At 35.5% G+C, this 22,199-nt stretch overlaps 1 protein-coding gene and 1 long non-coding RNA gene across 2 annotated transcripts in view; one reads left to right on the forward strand and one right to left on the reverse strand.

Annotated features, from left to right (window-relative positions):
- Window positions 1–11,572, reverse strand: part of LOC121731719 (protein Tob1) — a 49,939-nt gene extending 38,367 nt beyond the window's left edge. The window contains exon 1 of the mRNA XM_042121308.1: window positions 11,428–11,572. The gene's annotated coding sequence lies outside the window, so the exon portion shown is untranslated. The remainder of the gene's footprint in view (window positions 1–11,427) is intronic.
- LOC121731720 lies at window positions 1,305–19,872 on the forward strand. Its single transcript, XR_006036273.1, has 3 exons — window positions 1,305–1,315; window positions 4,359–4,361; window positions 19,745–19,872. It is a non-coding gene; the product is annotated as an uncharacterized LOC121731720 (long non-coding RNA).
- The last annotated feature ends 2,327 nt before the right edge of the window (window positions 19,873–22,199 follow it).

Genomic DNA, 22,199 nt, shown 5'->3' on the forward strand with positions numbered 1-22,199 from the left:
AAATTCCTGTCAAAAACCTCCGAAAAATTATAAGCCTCTTAGTTTATTTAGGAGTTACTTTTTGGTTTTTCGTAGGTGACAACCCTATTGAATACAGCATTATGAAATTACACGTTATACTATTTACGTAATACGGCTAAACGACGTAAATTAAACTAACCACAAGTCATTGATGTCGAGGGAAAGAGACAGCATGTGTTTTTTGTCCTTTTCTAATTGATGGCTCAGAAAAAGGACAAAGCGTAGAGAGCGCTAGGAGACTGCTGTGTCATAATAGACTTCAAGAGTACAAATTCGCGTTGTTGGAATTATAACTTTATTGTTTAACAAATAAGTTACCTTTCCAATTGTTAGCAATAGCAATTTCTGATGGGCCTTATAAAGGCGATGTGGCCAAGATATTTTCTTATACTTTTATAGGCTTTTGATGTTCAATGAAACAAATAACTCTTATTATTATTTTTCATGTGTTTACCTTCTTCTTTGGATTAATTGAATTGAAGAGCTGAAGGAGTGCATTTTTTATTTTTATATAATATTTCGTCAACCTCACGACAATTTTGAACATCGAAATAATATCGATTTTTTACAACAACATTATTCATTGTAAGCGGTTTATGCCAATGATATTCGATATTTGGCTTATTGTTATAACAAATATGTACCCAATATATCAGCACGGCGCCTGTTGGCTTCGCTCGTAAATCCACAAGGTCAGAACAGAAGAAAACATCGGATAATCTCTATCGATCCACAATATCTATACTTTCTGTACTATAATAGATGTCATTTTAGAATCATTTCGAAGCATAAGCGTGGTCAAATCAAAAATAGAATTCTTTGGGTCAAATGAGTGGCCTCAAAAACAACCCCAAAATGGAGCTCCATTTCGGGGTTGTTTTTGAGGCCATTTTTGACATTCACTTGTGTAAAATTTGTTAACTTTTATAAACAAATATAGACTTATGCAATTTTATTAGATGGTAAACACTAAACTCACATGTTTCTCGAACTCGCCATGGATAGGAAACCTAAATAAGTGCTTATGGAAAACTAGCTTGTTAAGAAAAATGTTAGCTTTTAGGTCTCAGAAAAATATTTTTACAGATCTTGTAGCGTCAATACTTAGCACACAATTTGCCAATTAAAAACATTGAATTATTGGTTCTTAAGTTCATAATTTTCTGTTCGATACTTTGCTTGGATTATTCTTATGATATTTTCCTTCTCAAAGGAAATATTTGGGGAAATTGCTGCTAACTGCCATTCATGGGCATGTAAAAAACATAATATTATGAAAGAAACGCGTATCTGAGTCATGAATGAATGACAATACTATTCTAGCACCTCGTTCGCATAAAAAATTCAAGGTGCATGAGCGATGATCATGAAGCGATCACGTCAAGGGCATCGCAGTGACCACGTCGCCAGTGTCATGGTCGCGCTCACGTTGCGTTGGCAAACAAAAGAATCCCGTGACTCCATTGATATTTTTAGTGTTCTATTGTCGTGAGGCAGTGTTTACTAACAAGCGGTTATAGGCACACTCTGAGGAGATATAATAATAATATTGTAATTTATAATATACGGGAAAAAGTACCAATATCATGTCTCAAATGTCGTTACGATTGCTGGGCTCGAAGACAGTTTCGAATAATAAGAATAGGCCCCCGAACCCACTCCTCGTAGTTCGTGCGAAGTCTTCTTAACTATTTGGAGTTATAGCTTTTTTTTGCTAAAAGATTTTTAAAATATAGTTTGTTTCGATGATTTTAATTATTTTTATTGTAATTAGTAAAACAAAATCTAACCATTTTATTTAATGTGCTACTTCACAACACTGTTTATATAATAAATCCATGTTAAATTATTTCCTCTATGTTTCCTATTCGTGAAGCGTTCAGTTATTTTTCAATTAGGAAAACATTTAAATTGTATGTCGGCACATAGTAAATAGATTACGCCGCAAGGTCAGAATAGTTAGATACATATAAGTACACGTATATAATATAGTAATCATGTTCTCTACTTTTCAAAGGTTTTCGAAACCTTATCTTAATAGAAAACCTAGAATGACATTTGTATACTAATTTTAAGGGTTTTACCTTGTTTTTTAGAAAATACTACACAGCGCAGTGTTATGACTTATGTAATTATTATAATAGTATGACTATGTACTATAATTAGGGACTCACAGGTATTGAATATCTACGTAGTTTAGTCGCTTTAAAGCCTATCTGATCAGTGATGGTGATAGCCTAATCTGATGATGATGAGGACAAAAAGATGATCAGTGACCAGGCTTACATAACACGGCAACGATGTCTAGGTTGCGGCCAGTCATTGTCGAGAGCGATCAGATGGAACCAGTTGTAACAGAGATTCTGCGGCCTTGGTCACCGGTCCAGCACATCCGCCATTGTCAGTGAGACTTTCTAATCATCATCATCAAAGGCAGTCCTCAAGGTCAAATCGCAGAAGAAAACATTTTTTTTTATATGTACAAGGCTACAGCTTATAAGCAAAAGAATCGTTGAAAGTTCTAACTCTATTATGATTGCCGGCTTTTAGAAAAAAGGCTTTTATGAAAAATCTAAACATTACTATATAAATTACCTATGTAAACATACCATTCGTGAGATGTCTATTTGTAACAAAGCCGTTTAGTAATAAGATAATCTTATTTACTTAATACATACATCGTCATTCGTCAATAGTCAATACATGCAGCTGAAAATAGATTACGGCTGCATAGAATTAACTTTTTTCTCTTTCTTATCTCTTTTGTAGCTATGGGTTCCTGGGCCTGTAGACAAGTGGCAAAGCGCTAACGCTGACGCTAACGCTAGCGCTACAAAATGTATGCGATTTGACATAAGTCATCGCTTCGCTAGCGATACTAATGTCAAATCCATACATTTTGTAGCGCTAGCGCTAGCGTTAGCGTTAGCGTTTTGCCACTTGTCTACAGGGGCTGGTATACGAGGACAGAGGGCAATATAATCTTTAGATTTTAATAGCCTAGAAATGAACCTAAGTTTTTAAAAGTAATAGAAGACGCAACATTAAAGACATAGGAAATTCAGTCTAACCAAAATTTAAAGAATCTACAGATTTTAGAGATTTCTTTTACATATTTAGTGATAAATAATCTAGATGAGACTCAGGTAATACAAAATCCGGCATGCAGGGAACATTTGAACGCTGGCCAGTTGTCGGTATATCAGTGTTTTTTGGCAACAGAGCATGGCCGAAAACCAAGCAGTTATCTCTAGAACTCGGTAAATACACGTGATTCTATATTTAGGTGCAGAGGAAATTTGTTTGTCGAATTGAACTAATTCCTGAATTGATTTTGATGGGTAAACAGAAAGAAATAGGTCATAGGGAAGCACTACTTTTATGATGGTAATATTAACCGTTTTTATTAGGGTTCCGTACCTGAAGGGTAAAAATGAGACCCTATTACTAAGACTTCGATGTCTGTCTGTCCGTCTGTCTGTCTCCAGGCTGTATCTCAAGAACCGCTATAGCTAGATTTCTGTAATTTTCACAGTTTGTGTAGTTATATCTCGTGCCACTATAACAACAAATGCTAAAAACAAAATAAATTAAATATTTAAGAGGGGCTCCATACAACAAACGTCATTTTTTCGCTATTTTTGTCAAAGACTTCTATTTAAACTGATGATTTTTGCTCGATATCAAATATCAGAAATGGCAACAGGTAACAACTCTTTTTGAACGTCAGGACTACGATAGTCCCGACGTTCAAAAAGGGGGCGAGGGGGCGATAAATCGATCTAGCTAGGAATCAGTTTTAGAAAATGTCATTTTCATCAAATACCGAGCAAAGCTCGGTCAAATAGCTAGTTTACTAGTAAACTAATAAAATCACTCGTTACCTGCCCTATTATAAACCAATTAGGTACATCACTAGTCACAAATAGTTGTATCGCGTGCTTATCGATATTATCGATATGCGGTCACGTCCCTATTTTTATCGACTGTCCTGTAATGTGGTTTTCATTATACAACTTCGGTCGATCGACCTTCACAACTTCTGTGATTGTCTATTTTGGATTACGTATTGGTTGATTATTTATGAGTATTGATCTTAGATTATTACATCACTATAAACACTGGGCTTTGATTAATAAACAATTTATGCATAAATGAATATTAAAGTTTGGGGGTCAAGAGGCAACACAGATAGACATACTTTAGCATTTACAATATTAGTGATATGGATGTTTTTTTTTTTTTATGAAATAAGGGAGCAAACGAGCAAACGGGTCACCTGATGGAAAGCAACTTCCGTCGCCCATGGACACTCGCAGCATCAGTAGCGCTACAAGTGCGTTGCCGGCCTTTTAAGAGGGAATAGGGTAATAGGGGAGGGTAGGAAAGGCAATAGGAGATGGTAGGGAAGGGAATAGGGTAGGGGATTGGGCCTCCGGTAAACTCACTCACTCGGCGTGAAACAGCGCAAGCGCTGTTTCACGCCGGTTTTCTGTGAGAACGTGGTATTTCTCCGGTCGAGCCGGCCCATTCGTGCCGAAGCATGGCTCTCCCATGGTTTAAGTTATTTCAAATTATAGAGAGTACAATTTAAGTCCGTTACTAGGATCTATGTTTCGATTGTTCCATATCTCATCAAAATAAGTGCAGTAGTAGTGCAGTAGTTTCGGAGCTTACACAATGTTAACAAACAATCAGCTTTACTAACAGGATTGTTAAGTTTGGAATTAGCAAGAGAATAGATTTAGTAAGATTTAGTGTCTAATTAGTAATTAGATTTAGTAAAAGTTAAATAAAAACTTAAACTAAATTGTAACAAAATACAATTTAACAATCGTACAATCTACACATAGAAAAGTTTGATGTTTTTGGTCATCTTTGACGTTAAAATTAACATTCAACATATTAAAAACAAAAGGCATTTGAGTATTTAAATTTATTCGTAATTCATTTATTTATTTATTAAATATTTAAATCTTCTTGTTTTCTCAAGTCTTGGTAAGGTTTGTACGGGAAATCGTTCATTTTATTAGGGTTCCGTACCCAAAGGGTAAACACCCTATTACTGAGGCTTCCGTCCGTGTCCGTCCGTCGTTGTGTGTCTGTCTGTCTGTCTGTCTCCAGGCTGTAACTCAGGAACGGTAATAGCTAGAGTTAAAATTTTTACAGATTATGTAAGTATATCTGTTGCCACTATAACAACAAATATTAAAAACAAAATAAACATTATTTAAGGGGAGCTCTCATACCTACAACAAACGTGATTGTTTGGCCTTTTTTGCTCTATATCAATAATGGCAACAGGTCTACCTGTTGCCATTATTGATATAGAGCAATTATATATACTTGAATTTTTGTCAAAATCCTTAATTATATGTGTACTTTAATATTTAATAATAATGTTAAAATAAAATAAAAAATTAAGCGGGCTCCTACACAAACACAATTTTTGGCCTAATTTTGCTCTATGATGGTATGGAACCCTTCGTGCGCGAGTCCGACTCGCACTTAGCCGTTTTTTTGTTACAATGTCTATTATTTCAAGGTTTTAAAATTATATAAAAAAATGGTGTTATATATAATAAATCTAGTTTTTTATTATTCGTAGAATAAATCTAAACTTATAGTTGTATTGTTTCAAGGATAAACAGCGCGGCGTAGCGCGTCGTAGCGCGTCGTAGCGCGACGTAGAGCGGCGTAGAGGCTTGCCTCCTTTTACTATGGTAAAGTGACGTAGTTTCTAGTAGTGTGACGTAGCGTAAAGTATTTTGAAAACGATTAAAAAATCACAGAAGCATAATAATAAGATTATATTATTGTGATGTAACGATAATTGTTGTTTTTGAAAATATATCATATAGAAAATCTATTTATTCCCAGCATAATAAGAATACCATTAGGCACGTATTTTTACGACAGGCCCATTGAAATCAATGTCAAGTTATGTTGAGGAAAAGTGAAATGGAGGAAAAGTCTTTGGTAGCGTGTCGAACAAGTAGGTCGGAGGAAAATTGTAATGATTATGCCTTTGATATTTGAATAGGTATGTTTACATTAGAAATACGTGTTTTAAAATTTTCCGTGGAATAGAATGGAAGATTTTACATGTTATCTACGCTCTCCACTTTAGCCAATGATGGAGAAAATGATAATGACCATGTAGATTGGCATATTTTTCTATGTTTGCCGATGATTGAAGTGGATTGTCCAAGTTTGATGCTCAAGATGCTTCGCAAACATGTGGACCGCCGACCGATACAAGCATTCACGAATATGTATACGGGTATTATTCATCCATAGCTTGATCGATGATTGTGGATGTGACAGTATTTGAGGTCGATTGTGCGTGCTCTAGGCAGCTTCCCAAACATTATACATCGTAGTTCAATGAAGAAAACACTACTTAATAATCTTCTTATTAAAAACAAGATGCTCGCAACTTCGTTGCGCCAAAATTCATTTATCGCGCGAGAACCGTACTTTTTTAGCAACAAAAACTATTACATGTACTTTTCCGGTACTCAAAGTATCTTCATACTAAATTTCAGCAAAATCGGTGCAGTGGTTTAAGCGTGAAGAGGTAACAGACATACAGACGGATACACTTCCGCAGTTATTATTGTTGATATGGATTTTATATTTTTGAGAAAGTGCCAACCCTAAATCATGTTCAGATGACAATTGACAGCCCTATTGCAGCACGTGACATGGGATAGGGTTCACTTGTATCTGTTAATAACCCGTCAACTGCCGGTGCCAAGCCACTTTGGACATTCCTCCACCACATACCTCGATATTTGGCAAACGACACACATGAAATTAATGTTACTGGGCACATGTTAGGGTATGAAGTGGTCAATTATTATTAGTAAGATTTTGTCCTATCTTTTTTTTTTTTTTTTTTTTTTTTGTTTTTATGAAATAAGGGGGCAAACGAGCAAACGGGTCACCTGATGGAAAGCAACTTCCGTCGCCCATGGACACTCGCAGCATCAGAAGAGCTGCAGGTGCGTTGCCGGCCTTTTAAGAGGGAATAGGTTAATAGGTAAGGGGAGGGTAGGGATGGGAAGGGAAGAGAATAGGGTAGGGGATTGGGCCTCCGGTAAACTCACTCACTCGGCGAAACACAGTGCAAGCGCTGTTTCACGCCGGTTTTCTGTGAGGACGTGGTATTTCTCCGGTCGAGCCGGCCTATTCGTGCCGAAGCATGGCTCTCCCACGTCAAAAGAAATAAATTATCACTATATTATGAAGTTTTGAGTAAAACACTTATCATTTTAATAAAAATTGCTCATTTTTTTGCTATGAAGTTCATTATAATTAAGGAAATATTACAAAAAATTACATTTAAGTAAATATAAACTGAAGTTAGGAGAATTCAGCCATTAAGTTTACCTAAGTTAAATGTACGTGTTGAATTTAATATTAATTACAAAATTTTATGTAACGACAAACCAATTCCAATTAGTGAACTATAATTGCTGTCAAAGTGAAATTAATTTGAAGTAGAATTAACTTGCAGAGAAGCGAAAAGCCTTAGATATTGATTGTATTATTAATATCAAAGAATTCATTATCTATACTATATAATATAATATTATAAAGCGGAAGAGTTTGTTAGTTTGTTTGAACGCGCTAATCTCAGGAATTACTGGTCCGATTTAAAAAATTATTTCAGTGTTAGATAGCCCATTTATGAAGAAAGGCTATAGGCTATATTTTATCACACTAAAACTAATAGGAGCGAAGAAATAGAGGAAAATGTGTAAACAACGGGGGAACACTCGAACTAATAGAGCAGTTTTTCTGAGTAGACCACGTGAAGGATCATTCATCATAGGCTATTTTTGTGGACTAATTTGTATGTGAAATATCTAATTTACGCGGACGAAGCCGCGCGGAACGTCTAGTTAATTATAATTATATTTGAATACGTATAAGTGAGTAAAGTGGCTAACTAATGGATGCTTTAGGACTGGGAAAAAATTAAAATTATAAAACTAGTAGGTAAGTAACAAGATTTGTTAAAATTATAAGGGAAAAATTTGTAATTGGACTTAAGTATATTATTTATAATGCTATTAACCTCATCCACTTACGTCAAATTATGTCTTTAACTTACGAATTACTTTATTATTAAACCAAATGCTAACATAAGTTTAGTAGATTTTAGATATTAAGCTTGAAATAATTTCGCTTTATGGTCACGGAATACGGTACATGTTCTTCATGGATAAGTTATAAATATTGAAACATATTATTTCAATACAATACAATTACACCCGTCAAACACTTGGCAAGGCTCATGCTGCCCTGGTAGATTCACAGCTAAATGTAAAGAAAGCCAGGCTGTTTCGGCTAAAAGATTGGCTAGGTTAATTGCCAACTAGGGCATGAAAGTCCAACGATTAGCCAGCACGTATTTTTCCATTCTCCTTTTAAATTGAAACCTGAGTATTTTAAGTGTCTTAAAAGATATTTTAAAACATTTTCACTTCATAATTACATTTGGAATTCTTTTATAGTGAATTAACAAGATTGTAGTTTTATCTTATATCGTAAAAACTAAAAATGAGATAAAGTAATTTTTAACTAATTTAACTAAAAGGTTGTTAAGACCAGCCCTTTATTATCTACTCTTCTATATTTAAATTTCTTCTAAGATTTACTGCAAAACTCTGGAACGAACTGTCATCAGCAGTATTTCAGGTTTTCAGGACCTATACAACCTGCAAACCTTCAAGAGAGCGGCCTTCCGTCCTTCCTTCTTAAAAGGCCGGCAACGTACCTGCAGCTTTTCTCCTCAGTGTCCATAGGCGACGGTAGTTGCTTTCTATCAATTGATCCGTTCGCTCGTTTGACCCCCTTATTTTATAGGAAAAAAAACTTGCAAAAAAGTTGTGGATAAAGCAATTTAATGTCTCCACACATGCAACATACCTAACGTGACCATACATCCCACTTTAGACGGGACAGTCCCGCTTTCAGGCAGTCTGTCCCGGTGTCCCAGGCCAGGCTGAAATTGTCCCGCTTTTGCAGTTTAAAATTTAAATATTCACAGAATACTCTTATTATTGTATTTACCTCTATACTTTTATAATCTATATTCATATTATGCTATAAATGGTCACGTTAAACACCGTATATGGAAATGAATGTTTATAATTTTTTATTTCTTAGATTGATGATGAAAAGTCAACTAAAGTGAAGGAAATGCAAGAGTATTACATGAACGATTTGCTCACGTTTTCGCGCTATCGGTTCACGATAAGCCAGTAACGATATTATAAACGTGGAGACCGATCATTATAGTTATACCTCCAAGGCTTAGTAGTTGAGTTATCGGAGTTTCTAAGATGGTAAAGGACTTCACTTAGGACAGCTATAATGTATGTTAATATACTATCGAACAAATTGATTCAGAGGCTGATAGATAACCTATGTTATTTAGGGCCTGTTTCACCACTTCCTGATAAGTGCTGGATTGGCTATCCGAAATTTACTCTATCTGTCAGATAAATTGTGGATAGTCTATCCGAAACTTAGCAGTAAGTGGTGAAATAGCCCCTTAGTCGGATTACTACGTCAAGTCAATGTTAGTTGTAGTCTGTCAGCTGAGCTGGACGTAACGCGACCAAATTACGTAGGTCCACCAGATACATAATATGTATTAACTTTTCTAGGAGTAGACATACAGTGAAAACATAATAATGATTTTTATGGAAAGATATAACAGAGAATATCTAAATAACATTTTTGGTTAAAATTGGACTTCACAAATGATTTTAAAGTTCTTCAACTTATACCCTTGGAGACCAAACTTTGAAGAAACTCGATTATGAAATTTTGGTTAAATTAAGTAATGGATGTAATTAACTAATTAGATGTTGACTTTCTTAGATCCACTTGCACTTTAAAGTTAACGCTGGGTTAAAAATCATGTTATGTCATTTGTTTATAAGAAAAAAAGGAGACAAAAAATAATTTTAACCTAGATCTTATATAAATGGCCAGCTAAAAAAAAAACAGGTTTGAATTATAATAAATCTGCAGGTCAGGTAGTTTAAAATTCAATACAATATTTATAATGTATTGTACCTAAATTATAAGGTACACGTTTCTTTCTTTCTTTCAAATACGTAGTACCTACGTAACCTGTGTATAATTTAAGGGCTTACTTAATATTTATTACATTCGTAACATGTACAGAGTTGAAAGCAAAAAGAAATATACTCGTACATTTATTACGGGAATGCTTAAATTCTTCGTGGAAATTTTCCAGATTTGCATGAAATTAAATTTTTAAGTATACAAGTAATTAAATTGTTGTCTTATAAAACTTGAGATGTCAACTGACTTAGTAGTTCTTATGTACACAACAAAATACTATTTGACGTCTAACGTAAAACAACGTAGAAATTGAAATAAAATGTACTTTAACTTGGGTAAGTAAAATTAATTTTAAAACGACTATACATACCTAGTTACAATAACGTTATTTCACTTTGATTGAACTACGAGTATTGGTATATTAAATCTGTGTTTTAAAAACTCTAAAGCAGGCTTAAAGCTAGTTCAAGCTTATACTTATATAGTTTTAGGCTGTATATAGGGTTTATAAACTCATTATGTTATTCAATGAATACATCTAGTTTGAATGGAACGTCTGAACGTATGCCAATGCATTTTGACACTAGTAGGTCATGACCAAGTCACACCTTACTACACCTAGGTCAAACTACATATTTACTAATACATAAACAATAATATATAGGGATCTTTCACCTCTACAACTTACGTTCGTAACATAGAGTTTCATAACATCTCAACAAAATATGTACGTAATTATTACACCGAACTTTTCTTAGATTAAGAAGATTTGATCCAGAGTCACAACTTCTACCATGCCGAAATAAATCAAAAACCGTTCAGTAGTTTTTTAGTCGTAAAGATGTAACAAACATACATACTAGATCGCCTTTATAATGTCAGTGAAACGTGTGATGAAAATATAGAGCAACTTAGAACGAAATTGTTTCACCGAATTTTGCTCTACTAAAGGTCTACTAAAGGTAAAGGATATTCTAGGGTAAATCGTTGTATTAATAATTCGCGACAGCTCCACCCGTACGCTACGTAACGTGAATTACGGGATAATGGAACGTTTTGTACCTGCGTGAATCAATTATTTATCCGGCTGTTATTATACAACGTATTTTACGTTAGTAGATGCGTAAAATTTTACTTGATTTGTGCACACAACAGAACAGCTAGAAGGTTCCATTATTATATTGAATATAGGCCACGTTTCGGTTTGTCGAGAAGGTTTCAGTTCGCTCAGCATTCCGTATAGAGCGCTTATGCAGCCTTCGTGATCCCGTGACAACCTTGAACCACGTGACATACCTCGATCGATGCTCCTCTTTCGGCAGCCGCGCCGCGACTGACACCTATCACAGTAAAAAATCACGCACGCACTAACTAACACAGGGCGGGAGCAGCGTGCTCGCAGCTCGGCTGGGCGCTTCGGACTGAGCTAGCGGGAGCCAGCGAGCCGCCGAGCCCCCCCGCTCCATCCCCCCGCCGCGTGACGTAGTTTCAGGCCGATGGAAATTAGCAGCTTCCCGAGCGAGGGTCGCGGAACTGGGTCACGGGGCCTGCCCGCCCCCCGCCGCCCGCGCCCGCCCACCGCACTCGACAAGTTTAAGGACGTCTTACTATCGGCTACGTAGCGTAGCAGCTATACTCATTAGGTAGATTTTAGTTATTTTAGGGCCTGTTTCGCCACTTCCCGATAAAGTGCCTCTATCTGTCAAGTTAAGTGGTGGATAGTCTATTCGGCAGGTCTATCATAGCCTATCAGGAATTGGTGAAACAGGCCCTTTAGTGTTCTAAGACATACTTTCAGTTTGCTTCCACTGAGCTATTTGAGTTTGACAAGTTTAAGGACGTCTTACTATCGGCTACGTAGCGTATACGAGTATTATTAGCTGGAAATATTTTGTTGTTACTTACAATTATTTAGGTAGGTTCTTAGATGCTATTTAGGTAGGGTTCAGTTATTCCAATGTAAATATGCTTGGATACTCATTAGATAGGTCGAAATTATAATGTAAATTTTGAACTGAACATTCTATGAATACGTCATTCTTTCTATGAGCTGTATCAGTTGCAGCCTAATATCAATTAGATTGCTAGAGTTCAGTTATTTTTATTGTTCTTAGCCAAACATACTCTGAGAATGCTTCATTTCATTCATTCTAGCTATTTGAGTTTCAAATCAATAATTCCAATCTGAGTTTAAAACAACGGAAGCTAATTCATTCACGACTTCGACCATGAATTAAAATTCTATCAATTTCGTTCCGATACGGAGTAATTAACATCAAAGGTTATGGGATAACCAATTTCTAAGAATTAATTTATTACAGGGTTTTGATTTTAAGATGGTGATATAATCTCTTCAGTGAGTTAATTTCGTTTTAAAAATTCACGTATTTACGAAAATATCTACATATATCACGAACTTAAACCAATGTTTAATCTCTATATTTTTATAAATTCTCATTTTCTACATTTGAGTAATTTATAAAGCTCGCCGAAGTATGTTCAAGATTAAATTCATAAATAAAATAGCATAAAATGAATCAAAGCTTTACATAGCTGAAGAATAATGTTGCACATGATTTAATTGAAAATAAATAAAAATTCATTAAAACGAACTATTCGTTTTAATGAATTTTTATGGTCGGCTAAAATGCTACCGATTTAAATGTTGCGTATTAACTGCGCACTTATAAATAAATGATAATAATTAAAAAAATTAAACTAGAATATGTATTTTTGTATAGGTATTATTATGTTACAAAATAATTAAATTTAGTTCCAAATGAATTGAAACTAAGTATATGAGTTTGTATATTGTATCGATCTCACTTAAGTACGTCATTTAAATGTCTCTTAAGAATTATAATATATTATGTACCACAGTGAGACAGAAACAACTGCTTTGTTCATTTCATTTTGTTCTTACCTTATGGGGTAATAGACCCCGGGGCTCGGGTATAGACAAAGTAATCGGAGAGACGATGACATGAAACAATATTTTATCATTACAAAATATTATGTAAGTACAAAATTTTACTGAATGTATAAATTAATCATTAAATTTTTAAATATGAAATGACCCTCCTCGTCATATTATTTCAAACAAATGTATAGAATGTATAAGTAATTTAATAATGTGAATTTAGCATTTTAATTTATTATGAACGTCAGCAACAGAAAATCCTTGAATAGTATGTATTTTAAGACAGAATAATAAAGTAAAATAATACAAGGTGCAACAAAACTAAGTGATAATACGTTAGGGTGTGTATTGTATAATATGTCCCACAAACACCCATCATTATAATATTATTGTACCCGGAGAACGTTGATAGCCCGGTGCGTATAGTTTACCCACAGTAGTTTTAGTTTTTGACAGATAGCTAGCCCGCTGCGTATAGTTTGCCCACAGTAGTTTTAGTTTTAGTTTTTTAGTGTTTGACAGAATACTTTAAAATATAATGTAATCTTTACATCTGTACTACACTTTGCGAATCTCATCTCTTCGGAGTGCAACACCATAGCGCGCGCGTTTTGTTGTTTGATAGCTCTGAACTATAGCAAAACTGAGACTTATGCAAGTTTTCCAAGGCTTATTTTTGTTGATCTATTTTATTAGTGTTGTTGATTGGTAAACATTTTGAAATAGCCAATCAGAAGCGCCGAGGAATAGATAAACTTCTGTCAAAAATGTCAAAAACAGTAGAATCAGGGGATTAACTTTGTTGTCACGATGTTCATACTGATGATGTAACGTTATGCATATCATAATTGTTATCACACGAGAAATCGCCGCTGTGACATTGAGCGTGTAACACTACGCGAGGTCGACCATTGTTCGCCGGGCTCTCGGACTACAGCACTAGCGCGGACCGCGGTTCCGTTTATATTACTTTTATTATGTAATTTGGATAGTAGCAAGGTCATGATTATATGCGTCAATATACAAGGTGTAACAAAGTAAGTGATAATACTTGAGGGTGTGTAGGTACGTGTACCTTGTAGAGAGTTCACTGTGAAAGTAGCGGCACTGAAAGACTACATTTTTTCATTTTGTATGGGGAAACTCGTGAGTGTGACGCTGGGGTGCTTGCCCATTACAAAAGTGAAAAAAAATTGGTCTTTCAGAGCTGCTACTTTTACAGCGAACTCTCTACACGGAACACGTACTTACCCTAAAGTATTATAATACATAATATTATTATAAGTTAATATCCATACTTAGGTATTTAGGGCCAATTTCATCGACGTCTGTTAAAATTAATGCTCGAATTAGTATCACGTTATCTCTTTCGTTTTTGATACTAACGAAAGAGAAAACATGTCATTTTAACAAGCCATTAAAACTAACAGACGTTGCTGAAATTGGACCTTAATATTATAAATGCGAAAGTGTGTCTGTCTGTCTGTTACCTCTTCACGCCCAAACCACTGAACCGATTGTGCTGAAACCTGGGTTGGAGATGCTTTGAGTCCCGAGAAAGGACATAGGGTACCTACTATTACTCTGGAAAAATGTACGGTTCCCACGCAATAAACGACTTTTGGCGCTCGACGTGGGAGAGCCATGCTTCGGCACGAATGGGCGGGCTCGACCGGAGAAATACCAAGCTAGACCGGAGAAATGTGTGAAACAGCGCTTGCGCTGTGTTTCGCCGAGTGAGTTTACCGGAGGCCCAATCCCCTACCCTTTTCCCTTCCCTACCCTCCCCTATTATCCTATTCTCTCTTAAAAGGCCGACAACGCACCTGCAGCTCTTCTGATACTGCGAGTGTCCATGGGCGACGGAAGTTGCTTTCCATCATGTGACCCGTTTGCTCGTTTGCCCACTTATTTCATATAAAGAAAAACGGAGTTATAAATAGTATTGGAATAAATATTAAACAATAGATATTTTCCACGACATCATAGTTACTCCAAAAACAGGTGAAATCACGGAGAAAAAAGCCATATCCTTCCCCGTGGCCTCTATTTGGGTGCCAAACTTTATCAAAAACGGTTCAGCCGTTCACACGTGCCGAGATTAAAAGGCTATAATATTTAGTATCAAAGCTGGTAAATTAATGTTTTTTATCGTTTCAAACCTTTTACCGAACAAAATCAATACCAGTGGAAAATTTGACGTCATATAAACGACGCAAACAGTGACGTCAGAGAGAGTTTAAGCAAGAATAATTTACATTTCAGTAGGTGGATATTAACCACATTCCACACTAACATATAATAATATTAATTAAAATGGGAAATTTTGTTTGCCTGTCTCTCCAAGACAAAAATTAGGTATTCGTACTCACAAATGGCGAGTCGTACGAAAAAAACGCTTTTCAATGATTTTTATAGATAATTGTAGATACTATAGAACTTTTCCGCTTATTTCTACGATATTTATCGTTATAGGGAAAAAAGGGAAAATCATGTATTACTTTTGACTTTGAATAAAAAATTTTGCACAAAGGGGATCGATCGATTTGAGGTTTGGCAAAAGAAATTGACTCTAGAAATACCAGGGTAATTGGAATAAAACATTTGGATCACTTTGTCCTTACAGCGGCTGATTCGAAACATGCAAATATAATTTATCTAATGATCAAGGATATTTTTTGCAAAATCTGCTGTCAAAAAATTAAGTATAGGTCTGGTAGACCTATACCTAATTTTTAGTTCTATGTGATTTTTTTCTAGGCTAGGTATGACTTTTATTTTGTCTGGTCTAATAGACTGTAACGGATAAGTCATACAAAAAGTCGTTCTAAAATAATATTATGCTGTCCCTATATAAACTGGGTAAATTTCGGTCCTACTAAAAGTTTGACGTGGGTGGTCCTAAAGCAATATCAGATAGAACCTTTCTCAGTCCTACAAGTTGAATGAACTTACATAATTAGGAACTAATCCTGGTTCTTACTGGTTCTTAGGGTACTAACTTTTTCATTTAGCATCGAGAAACTTCGCTACATGTTATCCCGTTAGTATTAGGGATGCATGAACTCGTAATAAAATAATTATCTTTAACTCAACAAAGTATAAGTACATACTGTATACGGTAAAGTCTAAAGATGATTAAATTATGCTAAAATCGCATTTTTTGTAATTAAATATCTTATATCTTTAAAGGAGTGAGCACACTGAGAGGGGCCGTGCCGGGGCTCAGCGTACATTTTTTCATTTCAAGTAAGTACCAAAATTATTAGTTGTTCTGTTGTTACCTTAATTTGATGTGATGTAAAAAATGTATACATTCTTTATAATATTGTTGATGTGCCTAAATAAATAAATAAATTAATTATTATCTACCATGAGTTTTGGCTAAATTGTTGTTATGATACATATTAAGTAAATAAATTGTGAAAAAGATAACAAGAAAATTCTGTCGGTTATCTGAATGATAACGATTACTTACATTGAGAAAATAGTTCCTTTTCTTTATTTCATCAACCATTAACTCATTTTCCTCTAAGGAACCCTGTATCAAAGCTGAACCAGAAAAAATGGCACGACAATTTATTTCGCTATCTCCAACAAACCGTAGCAGGAGAACAGAAATTGCAAAGATAAATAAATTCTGTAAACCCTTGGAGAGAAAATACGTATTTCACTGCCCGTGCCGAAATGACGTCAAATATAAAGGAAGGATGGAGTTTTTTTAGATTCAGCAATCGTTTTAGTACAATAGTCAATATGTGAGCAATAATAATATTATAGAAGTTGTTACTACGTACTTTTGATATAATATAATATTCATTATTCAGTACCTAATTCACTTACCTGATCATGAGCTTGCTCGTTTGAACGAAAAATTATATTGGGACATAGTCAGGTACTATTAAAATATAAGAGGCTTAAAGAATAAACGAATTGTTAATGTAATCACAATTCACAAAGATATATACCAGTGGTCCCCAACCTTTTTCTCACACGGGCCACAATCATGGTCTGATCTTGGTGTCACGGGCCGCAACAAAAATTTTTTAGGATTAATTCTTCAAAATTAACGATTATAGTGGACAAAAATTCACAACCTTAACGACGACTTGTCACATACGACAACTTACATTATTTTGTTGGTGAGCGTGAATTTCAAAATGATTTAACATCACGCGGGCCACTGTTAGAGTCCCGGCGGGCCGCGGGTTGGGATCTATACTACCAGGAAAAAAATATTATGGTCATTACGATACGGACTTACTTTATTTCTATAGTTCTATTATCTAATATTAATAATTTTATTCTATTGTATATCTGATAGCAACAATAACTCAACTACAATACAATACATCCAATTTTCCGTGGAACGAATAAGAAAATTGTAATGTACGATACGGTACGCCCACTTAACCTAAATAATAACGTTTCTATGTCATATTACTCGTTCTTTCACTGGGGTACTAAGGACGCATGATTTTCTGAAGAAATTATGTCTTGAACCTTCACGGGGGAATATAACTGCAACAACACCTTAGAAATGTCCCACCACGGGTTTCCAAGACTGCCTTGTGCCGCGATAAATCTATCTTGCTGCTTACAAAACTTTACTACACCGGAATTTAATAAAATTCCTTAGACTTTCCAACATTCGTTGATAAGAAATGATCGATTACGTGTCTGCTGTAACCTATTTTGAAACTGCTAGTTTTAGCCTTTAACAAGTAGCTGTCTAGTTCTATGTGTATAAGAAGTCTATGTACCCTTCTTCTAATTTCCCGTCCCTTGAAGGAAAACGCAATCTTCTAAAGTTATGTGCTCTGTGTATAATAATGGTGTTTACTGTTTATTCAATTTAGCATGACGCGCGTTCTGATGGAAGAACAATCTATGCGTCCCAAGTGAATTTTCTTTGGGTGTGTGTAGTGGTCCCCAACCTTTTTTTCATACGGACTACAAACATGTTTTGGTCGTGTCGCGGGCCGCAACAAAAAATTTTTTAGGGTTAAAAAATTACGTTAATCAAAAATAACCATTTACAAGTGGAAAAAAACTTCACGACTTTCACGACGACTTTACATTATATTTTTGCCGGTGGACGTAAATTTCGAAATGGTTTAACATCACGCGGGCCACTAGTAGAGTCCCGGCGGGCCGCACGCGGCTTGCGGGGTGCGGGTTGGGGATAGCTGGTCTATGCGGATACCGTGCGTTATAAAAACTGGTATGATACATCTAATTTCATAAACATGTACCTAGTAGGTATACCTGCATATGACTTATGTATAAGCAAAACAGCCAAAATCAGAACCCTTCTTAAAGCTTCGGGTAAAAGATAACTTACAATTTTAATACCATGTTGATAAAATTATGAGCGTAGCGGATACATGTTAGATATCATGTGTATGTGTGGTTCCGTAGGGGATACGTGTTTCGTTATTTGCGAGCGAATCGCGTTCGGAATCAATCGTTAAACAATTTCCTCGAGTTTGGAGGAAATTTCATATCATCCTGGGAAAATATAGATACAATCATATACTTATCTCAAATATTATGTTTTGTTCCTTTCCCATTTTTTATTTTGTTTCGAAAACGATAATAATTAATGACTAAGGGCCTGTTTCACCACTTCCTGATAAAGTGCCGGATAGGCTATCCACAACTTTTTTGACAGATACTCCATACTCTATCGGTCAAGTTAAGTGGTGAATAGCCTATCCGGAACTTATCAGGAAGTGGTGAATCAGGCCCTTTATGTAGTAAAAATAATTTCAAACTGCATGAAAATTATCTTTAAATGTATTTTCCTTTGACTTAATATAATTTAGTCCAGGGATATCTTGTAAGGAAGTAACAGACATGCACAATAAAGCAATTATTAAACAACAGATTTCAACAATAATGGTACAAATAACGTGCATTAATTAAAATCCCACAGTGGGATGTTAGATAAATAATCTGTGAACAGCGGAAGCGGGAATATTCAAGATGGCGGCATGTGGAAATTTGGCCACGAGCTGTAATTAGATGGAATACTGCTCTGATTTGTGTGTAAAAACTATAATGCGAAGATTTCTAAATTCAGGCTAATATGGTACAAGTTGAAAGTTGTAAACTTGTGACGTACAATCTATGTAACTCTAAATAAAAATTAATTTTATCAGTCTCACTAAAACTTAAGTACGGCTGAGCTGATTTGCTAAAAGGTTTCTATACGGTCGAAAATGTGATACGAAGTTCACGGGTCATAATATTATTTATTTATTTATTTCTTTGACACACCAACAAGGAAATACATTAGAAAAGATCTTGACAAGAAAACATACAATTGTAGAATAAAGATTAATGTTTCCTAAATTACAGGTGTAGTTCTACATGCACAAATCTTACACACATTATCTTAAGATCTAATAACTATGATGGATCTAAAATGGCAATAAATAAGCAATAATCACATATAAACAAGCCACAATGTGAGAAAGAAAAGAACAGAGAAGGGTTAACACAAAAACAAAACAAAATTGTATGTAGCTATAGCTATTGTATTATAGTTTTTATTAATAAACTGCGTCCAAGAACATTGCGCCGTCTAAAGGTGCGTCCACATTTGTATCATTTGCGCGATCAGATCTCCGTCGCGATCATCGCGCCGTATCATAGTGTGGACGCCTACTAGATCATTCTGATTCATAGGACACGTATCAGATACGCGGTTAATAGCGATCGGGGCGTATCATGATACGCGTATCATTTTAATACGCTTCGATGATACGCAACGGAGATCTGATCGCGCAAATGATACAAATATGCACGAAGCCTAAGTCAATGTCATCATAATATCATAATTCATAATATTATTTTATGTCAAAATGGCCCCAAGATACCTAGAAGTGGGGCCGCATCTTGTACTCTTTGCGTTACAGAACTTTTATATCCTAACGCATTTACACACCGGTTTTTTACATTTTGTACATTACATACCTACATAGATATTACATCCATACACATCCTTACAATTCGCAAATTTGAATCCCATTGAAATAAAAAATACTTCCTTTTTAACAGCCATCCAAAACATGTGGCATTCCTAAAAAATCCGCAACAGATTTTCCCTTTAACACCCTCGTTTTGGTTGTTGCGCGGTAAATTTTTAATTACAAATGTATTCAGCGGGAGGAGGACGTGATGGGGGACCGCACAATGGGAGGGCCGCTTTCATCAGCTGATAAATGAGGGCCGCGTGACGCGCCGAATCACTGCTGACACACTAATATCGCAAGGTGTTGTAGGGGTGACGTACAGTTGGACTAGTTAATTTCAGTTGTAGATACATTTAAAGAAAAGTAAAAAAAGTTTTATTTTTCGGGAAGAAGAATTGGGGATAAGACTTATTTTTACTCTCAAACCCTCAGCATACTTTTAAGGGGAATACTAGCAGCCGTTGATAAGTTAATTATCAAAATTGAAAATAATAGGGCAAAAAATATAAACATTCACATCATGTGTTTGAACTTTATATTAGTCTTTATCAGGTACAATATGTAAAATTTTCTATTTAAAAATTGTTAATTGGCTAAGCTAGCGAGTTTATCAGTGGGGCTTCCGACGTCATTTCTTGCTGAACAAGTAGGCTGTTACGTCATACGTGTTGCCGTGACGTCATTATCAGTATCAACTTTACTCAGACAAGGAAAAATTAAAGTAAAAATATCATGATAAAATTATCTAGAGATAACTAGTTATAATCATCCAAGAGAATTCCACAGATTTTGTCCAAATGAACAAATAACTCTGGAACGAACTGTAGCCAGCAGTATTTCCGGACCAATACGACTTGCAAGACCGGAACTCAAAATATAAAACAAATTAGAGTTTTTTTAGCTTGGCTTAGAATTTCAAGCGGGAAGAGATACACAGCCACAGTTTTGCATATTATAGTATAGATTTTGAAAGAAATTCTCGTCCTAGTGTACGTCGCGCTTTCGTACTTCTAATGGATTTTTCGAAAGAAATTTCATTAGTTATATGTGTATATGCGTGTATAGCGATATTTGTATGTGACATCAGCTAATGGGGTATAAACCGTTTTACTTAATTGACTATGTAGCCTCCTGTATTATCTGAATAATTATTATTATCTACACTAGATGGCGCCCGCAACTCATAATCGTAAAATCGTAAAAAGTTTCTTATGTTCTTTCAAATTTCAGCAAAATCGTTTCAGCGGCATTGGGCGTCTTTATGCCGCTGAAACGATTTTGCTGAAATTAACAGAGAGATAGACATTTTCGCATTCATAATTATAATAGTATGGATATTGTAGTGTATTGAGAAATAAAGATATGTCCCGCCATATACGGGTAGGTAGTGGGGAGAGGGGGAGTGGTCGCTCGACTTCGGTCTGACGATCACTTCTTCTATCAGCTACGAGCCCGAGTGGTGGTGTTGAGTGATATAACAATATTCTGTGTTTTACTCTCCCTACAAGAATGTACAAATTGTACAGATATATTATAATTGTTTACAGGAGCGTAACATACTTTGGTGGGGCCTGTATATAAAATTTGTAACCTCAGGAACGTTGGCCCTGGCACTGTGGCCCGGGCCCCTTATAATTGATACGGCGGCGGTAGCTACGCCTCTGGATGTATAATTGTATAGCATCGTTCACTCAGGCGCGTCGCACTATTCCACCAAAAAAGTGACACGATCATGCCAATAAAAACTATTGCAAGGTCACACCTGCATTTCCCTCTTCCTGTTTCCCGCCAAAAAAACTGTCAACAAGGGCTCCAAGGCTGCCGATCATTTCCCGAACAACCCAACCTCTGTGATCACTGAGTCATGCAAGGCTAGAGCTATTATAACAACAAATATATTTTTTTTTACCAAAAAAAAAAAATTTTTATAAAAAATATGTACATGGTGTACGATTTATAGGTAGCAGGAAGTTTTTACTATCTTCTTTGTTGGCTTATGAATCATGATGGACCAAAACGTGCGATTAAAAATGTAGATGAGGGGTAGGTACACTCGTCTATGGTTGCCCTAGAACAGCTATATTCAAGCTGCGGCCCGCAGGCCTCATACTTCCCGACGGTACAGAGTACTACATATAATATTATAATATATTATAATATATTCTGTG

This window comes from Aricia agestis, chromosome 11, assembly GCF_905147365.1.
Source record: "Aricia agestis chromosome 11, ilAriAges1.1, whole genome shotgun sequence".
In the NCBI taxonomy this organism is placed as follows: Eukaryota; Metazoa; Arthropoda; class Insecta; order Lepidoptera; family Lycaenidae; genus Aricia; species Aricia agestis.